The sequence below is a fragment of the Lathyrus oleraceus genome, chromosome 7 (genome assembly GCF_024323335.1).
Source record: "Lathyrus oleraceus cultivar Zhongwan6 chromosome 7, CAAS_Psat_ZW6_1.0, whole genome shotgun sequence".
Taxonomy (NCBI): domain Eukaryota; kingdom Viridiplantae; phylum Streptophyta; class Magnoliopsida; order Fabales; family Fabaceae; genus Lathyrus; species Lathyrus oleraceus.
In genome coordinates, this window is record NC_066585.1 from 154672453 (window position 1) to 154681676 (window position 9224).

Sequence of the window (9224 nt, forward strand, 5' to 3'; positions counted from 1 at the left end):
ATAGTGCAAAGGAAGAGATCACTTTTTCGATTGAAAAAGGGCTTGGGCACAGTTTGACTAACTCCAAACTGACGTGACACCAAATTGGGCTAATAAATAATATCTTCACATTTTCTTTGGAGATCCCAAGTCTAGTCGAAAGAAGCTTGGGAGTAAGGATAGCTTCCTATACTTTCTTTGATTGATCCTCCTGTTCGTCAGTAGCAGTAAAATTTCTAGTGAACCATTCATGCCCATGAGTTCTTTTGTCGAAAGGAGTTAGTGTGGGAGTGAAGTTGGGATTATTTTAGCTAGTCGAACACCTTCAACATGTCTATTTTAATGGTTTCGTTAGCGTCATTGAGTTTTTTGACATCTAGAGAAAGCTTAAACACGATGTTTGTCGCTACCAGGGTTAAACGCGATAACGAGGGAACCGGGATTGCCGTCTTGTTTAAAGAGAAAACAGGAGAGTCGCCACCGAATTTTATTTATATGTCTCTATCGGAGATTCGGGGGGAAATAGTCGATAAAACCCTCAAAAAGAGATGCACACGAGAAACGCAAAGAAAAGGATAAAGAATCGGTCTCGCAACCGAGACTTGGGTTTGAAAGTTGGTTACACAAGGGGAATGTATTAGCACCTCTTACGTCCATTGTACTCCATAGGAACCATTTAGGTTGTTTATGTATGCGGGTATTTATCTCATCCATCATTTTACTTTCAAAAGTGTGTAAAAAGAGTAATGGGACTCTGGGCTTTGTTGTTATTGTGCTCACCAAGGATTGTGGCCCTTGTGCCTATGTATCACTCATTGGGTGATGAGGAATCAAAGCTCCATAGTTCGGAGTAGAAAATGTTTGTGTGTTGGTTGATTTTACCTTTGAGAAAGGGTTTTCAGGGTGGTGCCCTAAGGCACACAAAAAAAGGTTTGATGGGTTATGTTGATTTTACCTTGAATAAGGATTTATGAAAATAGTTTGTGACTAGATTACGCTTAAAGTCTAGGGGCGAAGGTGAATATTCTAGACAACAAGTCAAGCGTCTTGCATCCAAAATAATCAGAGTAAGGGTAAGAATGCTCCATTCTTACTCATTCTCCACCACTTAAGGCTCATGGTGCACAATACTAATCGTAGTTTTATTATGTTTTAAATTTGATTATGAAAGTGTCACTTGACGTTGAATCAAGAGTTTGTTTATTTGATTATGAAATTGGCTAATGTAATGTAACAGGTATGAAAATAATCAACAAGAAAGTAAATGGTCTCATTGTAAGGTAGCCCAAGAAAAATCTTTGTGTGTGCAAAAGTGATCTAAACTAAACAAAGGATAATGGTCTTACAAACATGTCCCCCTAAGATGGTGCCATGATGTCATTCTTACAACTGGTATGTAAGTTACATATGAAATCCAAAGTTGAAATCAAGTGTTACAAAGTAATGGAAAATCCTTAAAGAAAAGGTCCAAGGATGTGATCCTAAAAGTCCAAGTTGATTAAGTGAAATGAATTATTTTTGGTCTTATCATTTTATCATGTTTTTGATGTATGATAAAAATAAACATAAATGACAATAATAAACATGCATGATGAGTTTATACAATGGATATGATGATGATGAATACTTAAATATAAATGACATAAAAGTAAACAACAAAATAACAATGATAATAACAATAAAAAAATGTTTAGTGGTGATCAAAGTTAGTAAAGTTAAGTTAGGTTAGTATTATGAACAATGGTCCAACACTTGAGGATTATCTATCCTTAGGTCAATAGATTCAAAATATGGAACATCATGGTATGACTTATTACTGATACAAAGTCTTGAAGATGATCAAAGGATCAACTTACAATAGATTTGTAACAATGAAATTTATGCTACCCCAAGTCCATCTATCTATAGATTGACAAAAGGAAGACTATGCACACTCAAGATTGAAAGTTAAAGTTTTGATTAAGTTGTTAGGTTAAACAAAGTATAATATCAATATACAATATTAACAAGATAATAAGGGTTAGTGTATAATATAGACAAGTTAGTATAGAGGGTTAGTAGGTTAGTATAAACCAAAAAAAAAGACAATGTATCAGATGAAATCACAAGTTAGCATATGTATAAAAAAGGCTTCATCTACATGTCCAATGACCCAAGTTGATTGATGTAGGGGTAACCTATCCATGCTTTAAAGTACCATGAATGATCACTTGATCATTCATTAGTAGGTTTGAAGTATGGAAGGTTCAAACAACCCTAATCAAATCAATATCATGACGAAAGTAGACTTCATTATCCCTAAGGTTCAAGACCTAATAAGTCCTTCAAACAACATCCAAATGACTTGAAACAAAGCATAAATAAATACTAGGGACAAAAATAATAAGGGTTCATGTTGACCAAATTTTCAGAATAAACAAAATGAGTGGGTAAAAAAATAAAATGGAATTGGAAATAAATATGGTAAAAATAAAATAAAATTGAAAGTGAAATAAACATTTTGCACACGTTGAGGGTTGAACCCCTGACTTTGAGATCATGTGGGGATCAACACCCTTTCCCACTGGGCCAAGTGCTCAGTTGTGAAAGTAAATGCATTAAACAGAATAAATAAAATAACCACAAATAAAAATGAATGTGCGTGTTGATCAACCAACCAGAGTGGGACACAACATGCTTTTGAATTCAAATTTTCGCTCGAGGTGACGACTCAGTGTCGTCTTCAACCTCAAAACTTCAAAAATCCAACTTCAAAAATTAGTGTTTTTAACCAGATTTTAACATGGAACTATCTTGTATAATCATAAACAAAACATCCTCCACACTCACGAGCCATTGATTGACTTTAAGTGTAGAGTATTTCACCAAGAACCAAATGAACAACCTTGACCTAATCTAAAAATTAAATGATGAATATTGACTAATCAAAGCTAAAAATTTAGGGTTAATGATTAGGGATAAATTTTGAGTTGAATGATAACTTGTTTGGATGATGGGGGTGAGTGAAACTACCTGATCAGAATCGATCTTAGGGTGAAGTTCCGATGACTCAGCTCAGCTCAGGTGAGGCTCAGTGAAGGTATGTTAGGACTTGGAAAAGTTTGAGTGGAGGTTAGTGATGGATATTGGGTGATTGTTTGGGGTTGAAACACTTTGAAACTCAAAACTGCAAACTCTGTTTTGGTTGCTTCAGCTTGAATGTGCAGCACGAATTTTATGGTTTTTCAAGCTTGTAAAATGAAGGGGACACCTTCCCCTATATAAAGGGGGGGTGTTTTTATGGTTTGGAGGGAAGACTGTGGAGGTTTTCTCAGAAAAGTGAAGTGGCTCGAAGCTTGCTCAAGGTTGGACTTAGGGAGACAAATGTGGTTGCACTCTGACCTTGCTTGCAACTTAGATCACTTTTCCTTGGTCCTTAGCATCGATTTGGAATAGACAAAGGGCTTGGGATGGCCTACTATGGATTTCACTTTTTGCCAATTTGAGAAAAATCTGAATTTGCACATGGGATCAAGTTTTTCAATTGGAGAGGTTTTGGCATCCAAGTTGACTTCCAAATACACCACACTACCATATGCAATATGTTTGGGGACCATTAGGATCAGATCCAAGTGTTTGGAGCTTTGCGGAATAATTTTAGGTCAACTTTATGGGTGGACCAAATGCATTGAAAGTTGAAAAACCACGACCAAACCAAGTACTTGTAACATTGATTGAATACAAGTTTAAATGATGGATTTTGATTATAATGGAAATTAATTGATGTTTAATGAGTGGTGGGATGATTGGATGATCAAAATGAAGCAAGGTCAATGATCAAGGGATGCCCAAATTAGGGTTTCTTGAGCCATAAGTTTCCTCAAGAACCAAGGTCAGATGAATTAAGGTTTGGTGATGCAAGGATCATATTGAGATGTTTCAAAGGTGTGAGGCATGAAAAAACTTTGAATTTGAGGGGTCCTCAATGACATGGTCAATATCCATGGGGGATCATGACTTGCACAAGCCAAATGAGGGTTAAGAGCTAGGGTTAGGGTCCTTGGATGACCAGATGAATCTTGATGCTTCTTCAAAGGGGAATCACCATCCAAATTGGGTTTGGAGAGTGAGTGAGATGAATTGAGTGATCCTCCAAAAAAATTGGATGATTGAGGATGAAATTAGGGTTAAGGTGGCTTGGGCACACCCTAACATGCTCAGGGGATCTTGAAGCTTCATAGATGAATCTCATGCCTTGAGTTTGTGGATTCTTATGGATCATTAGGTATATATGCATATGAGATGATATGTATGGGATGTATGTTCATGAATTAGGGTTCAAGAATGTGATATAGGGGTAGGGTAAATTTGAGGGTATGACAGCGTTCAGCCAAAGCTGAAGCAACCAATATGGTTCAGATAACAGCAGGTTGTCGTTTGGTTTGAGGTTTTTTTGGGCTTCACTGGATAACCCTAAGGATTCATATAGGGATCCTATAATTAATTGGCTAAGGCAAATATCACGACCTTCATGTAGTTGGTTAACTAAGGTCAAATATCTTTTTTCCACTTTTAAGGATTTCAAACAAAAAATATATCTCAACAGCCACAAAGTAAGGAAAGCGATGTGTTCTTCATCAGAAACTTCGGCAGTATCAATGACATGATAATCCTTGATGTATTTGGCAAAGATGACACGGGTTGTGTTGAAATTTATGGTGTCCTCATCACTCTCACTAGGGTCAAAGTTTTTTCCAGTTGGGCAAAGTCCGATAATGGGCGTTATGCTAAAGAGGGTGGATGTCACCATTTCATAAGGAAGTTGGAAGGTGTTGGTGGTACTTCCCTAGAAGTACATAGATGCGACAAGCATATTTTGGTAATAGGAAGGACCAGTTCTCGACAACTGAATGAGGTTATAAATTCCTCTGGACTTCCAGGTATCTCTTATTTTCGTTTTGATTTTGTTCAGCCAAAGGATGTAATCCTCATTCTTTTTTGTGGGAGGGGCTGAATGAAATACATGCAGAGTAGAAATCATGTACTCTAGATTTATGGGTTCTTTGATACTAACTATGGGTTTGGTTTGGTGGTAAGAATGGAAAAATTCCCTAAGTTTAGTGATATCTACAGAAGGATCGTGCATTGGACCCATGAGTGCAAGGGTTTTTCTAGAAATGAAGTAGGGAATGAGTACTTGAGATTTGAAGATTCAGAGCTTTTCCTCTTAGTTGGGTGGTTCTGGGACATAATCTTGATTCCCAACACAAATAGAAGGTTGAGGCTTAGTAGCTAAAGGAAGAGAGTCATTGGATTCTTTAGTGTTTTTTGCTTTGGAAGTCATTGTCGGTAATATTTAGTTGATTGTCTGAAGAAAAGAAATTTTGAAAAAGGGTTGCTGAATGATTATGAGCAAAAAAGAGAAGAAGAGAGGAAGAAGGGGTATTTATAAGGAAGGGAAATAAAAAATATTCAGTTCTTTCATGATAAATGGCGTCATCTTTGATGACACATGTCATAGTATCATAGGCTAAATCAAAGCGATTTCATAGACCTAGCCACGATGTCCTGAATAAATGGAGCCATGATGGAGAGTTATGGGTTTATGAGAAATACAACGTTTTCGAGGTGATGGTTGATGGAAAGGTCATGATGTCCATGACGTCAGTCCACTAGGTGAAATAGTATTAAAAAAAGGTCAAAAACGTCCTTATTTCCTTTTACTCGAAAGAGGCCTTTTTGGATGGCAGTTTATTAGCTGGGATTTTCGACAGTATAAAAAATCTCAGCATATTGAGGAGACTTGGAAAGAGTTAAAGTCTCAATATGAGAGATATAGTATTTTTTGATAATAAATATTTCATCCAACATTTTTATGGCAGTTTAGGTCGAGATTTTGACGTTAGTAGAACACGTCGACCAACAGTATTTTGGTGTGAAGAAACGTTGGTTCAAAGCGAGTAATTGCTTCTCAGTTTTATCCAAAAAGGACATGTGGGAGACGTTCATAAGCGAAAAGCATGCAGAAATCTATGTGGGAATGTTGAGGAGAAAAATGTTACAAAACAGTTATTTTACACTTGTATAAATAGGATTTCTAAAATTAGGATTCGGGGTGTTCATTTGATTTCACTACAAAAACTCAAAAATACTTAAAGAACCCAGCGTAGAGAGAAATGAGTTTTCACTGAGCAAAATGTATGAATTCTGAAACAATATTTCTATTCAAATCAGAGTCTTTTTCTTCATTTTATTTTCTTTACAAGTCTGTTTTCACTCCTCTATTAATTTCAGTCACTTTACATTCATTTTTGCAAAGTTTATCTTTTAGCATTGTCGAAATCACTTACATTTCCAAATAATATACTTTTTTACATCACTTTCTCTCAAAGATTTCGACCAAGTCGAAATCCTTCATTTTTCTATACAAAATTATAAGAAAGCTTTTAGCACTATGTCCTAAGATTATATGGTCGATCCTGTAAGTAACATTCAATTAGAGACTAGTACTTGTTTACCAAATTTCACAGTAAACACATCTCGAGTGCCTCATATTTGCTAATTCTCTCATGATCTAGAAGTTTTCTCCTGATCGGAAGATGCAACAAACACGAAATATTATCGAGTGTGATTGATATCTCACCGAGTGGGAGATGATATAACGAGGTCTCCGTGTGCCATCTCTCCATGAATGCGTTAAGCATTACATGTTTGACCATAACATAATCAGTTATGCACAAGTCCTTCATCCCAGATCGGGACAAAGCAGCCTGAAACCACTCCTCATTTGGCTGAGGCAAGTCAGTAATCTTTTGCCCATGGTTAATAAACTTCAGCGGATCACAATCCTGCAGAAAAATAAATCTATATCAGAAACATGTAATATAATAATAAACATACTTTAAAAAGAATGAAACCATCTAATTTTACCTCTTCGTCCCAGATATGTCTGACAGTATGTTCTAGGTATAGAGGCAACATTGACAACTCTATAGGGGCTCCTTCAAATGCCCGAGGTGGCACTGACTCATCATTCTCAGTAGCCTCATCATCCAGAGGTGGCATTGGCTCATCAGCATGAGGTCCCTCTGGTACTTGGGGTGGCACTGGTGCCTCAGATACTTTTGATGCCTGAATAGGTGAAACATGTCACCTACAGGAGGATAAAGGCAGTGAAGTGTCAGTAGGTGACACATGTCTCCTACGGGAAGCAGAAGTTGGAAAAGCATGAGCCCTAGAAGTCGATGCCTCAGCATGTGTCGAACTAGAGTGAACATGAGCCTCTGAAACCTGACTTTTCTTCCTCTGGACTGATGCATGTTGTGCAATTCTCTCGTGCCTCAATCTATCGTCTCTATCAGACATAATGCTTGTAAGTAAATCAGAAAATTAGTACAAGCAAACCTACAAGAAAAAAAAGCGAAATAAATAGACTGATAATATACGGAGATGCATCTCAAGTTACTGTGCAATCCAAATGTTGAAAAATTTCGGACACATTTCCGAAATTTTCTGCAACTTTTCAGGTCCGTCAATGACAATAATGCAGACCATCAAACCCCAAAAAATATGGTTTGATTGTTATTTTTAACCATAAAACATGTTCTAGGAAGGGGAAGGGTTCTGGCGCGATATAAAGTCAATGCCGTTTAGAGATGCATCCCCGATATAATTACGAAAATGCATCTTTAGAGATTTTTAACGTTAAGTCGAAATTCTATTTACTCAAGATCCACCCAAAGAAGCATATCTAAAAATTTGTGTCATTTTTGTATTTTTACGTAATGTCCTAATAATATATAAGGTATATTAAAAAATTCTCAAAATATATTATTTAATTTAATGATTTGCGAAGATGCCTTGTAAGGTTGACATGCGTAAGAAAAAGGTTAAAAAAATCAATCTGCTTGTGTACAATAGTTTCATGATTTATTTTTTAATTTTTATTACATTGAGATGTGATGTGGTTTTCTTACCGTGAATCCAAACACGTAAGAATTTAATCAGTAATCAATTAAACTAGTCAACAAAATTACTATTGGTTGGACCAATTTATTTTAACTTTAAAAACAAATGAATTTTTTCTTTATTTTTTTGAAAATGGATTCTATAAAAATGTTTTTCAAAATATTATAAATTTTTTTAAATTTATTTTTTATAAATTAAAAGATTTAATTATTCATTCGATAACATAAATATACATTATTGAATATCAAAACATAATCAAAATCATAATTTTTTCAAAAAATTGTATCTTAAAAATGATTTTTATGAAAAGCTATTTGAAATAGTTTCAAAATTAAGTGATTTTTTGAAAATTTGATATCTAAAAAAAGTTTCGATAAAATGATGAAATATCTGCTTGTGTGTTGGACCTGGTTTGGTGCTTGCTTGACAGGTAGCTTGTTGGTTTTGAAAGTACTGGTTCGTGTTTATATCTATCTCGTGGAGAGCTTTTTTTGATTGAGTTGAAGAAGTGCTTAATTCATCAGAATTCTTGGTGGTATGGTGCATAATTTCATATGGTTTTTCCAGGGTTGTTTATGTTAGTCTTCTAGTGCTGCCTTAGTGTTTTGTTTCTGTTTTTCCAGTTCCTTGGTGTTGCTGGTATGCAACTTGGCATGTGTGGTTATAGTAAGAGAGACATAGCTGTTCTAGTGATCGAGTCGAGGCGATGGCGGGTTATGTGCAGACTTTTATTTGGACTGGAGTTTGGGTTGTCTTGTTTGGGCGATCATAACAGCTAAGACATTTAATCTACAGATGTTGCTGGATCATAACAGCCAACACATTTAATCTACAGATGTTGCTGGTTTGATCTTTGCTGTATCGCAAGCATTTTTGCTGCAGGATCGATGTGGTGTTTCGCGGTCTGCATCCATGTTTGTCCTGATCTGGCTATTGGCGAAGTGCTGGTCCGGTTTCAACCGAAGTCTGACAATCTGCTGATCTTGGTGGAATTTTGGCAATCTCAAGTCTGAATTTCATTTGTAAACCACTCGAGAGTTTGTAAGAACATTTGTACAAACTAGTTGCTGTATTTTAGTTTAGTCCTGGTATGAGGAATGTATTGTTGTGTGCTTTTTGTTAAGGTTAAGGGGTCTTTTGTCAGATTTGATTTTTAGGTGTGTTTCCATTTTGTTTAGGAGATATCTCAGTGGTTATGTTTTCATGAGGTTCCAAGATTTTTGGTGGTTTGTTGTTGCTGTTTAGTCTGGTGTATCAGTGCAAACTTTGTAGCAGTATGTGGTTTTGGCATTCCTTAT

General features: G+C 35.9%; 1 long non-coding RNA gene across 1 annotated transcript; it reads left to right on the top strand.

The window, feature by feature from the left end:
• Nucleotides 1-8320: 8320 nt before the first annotated feature.
• Nucleotides 8321-9170, top strand: LOC127106463 (uncharacterized). The gene is made up of 2 exons (XR_007795398.1): nucleotides 8321-8461; nucleotides 8550-9170. It is a non-coding gene; the product is annotated as an uncharacterized LOC127106463 (long non-coding RNA).
• Nucleotides 9171-9224: the final 54 nt, after the last annotated feature.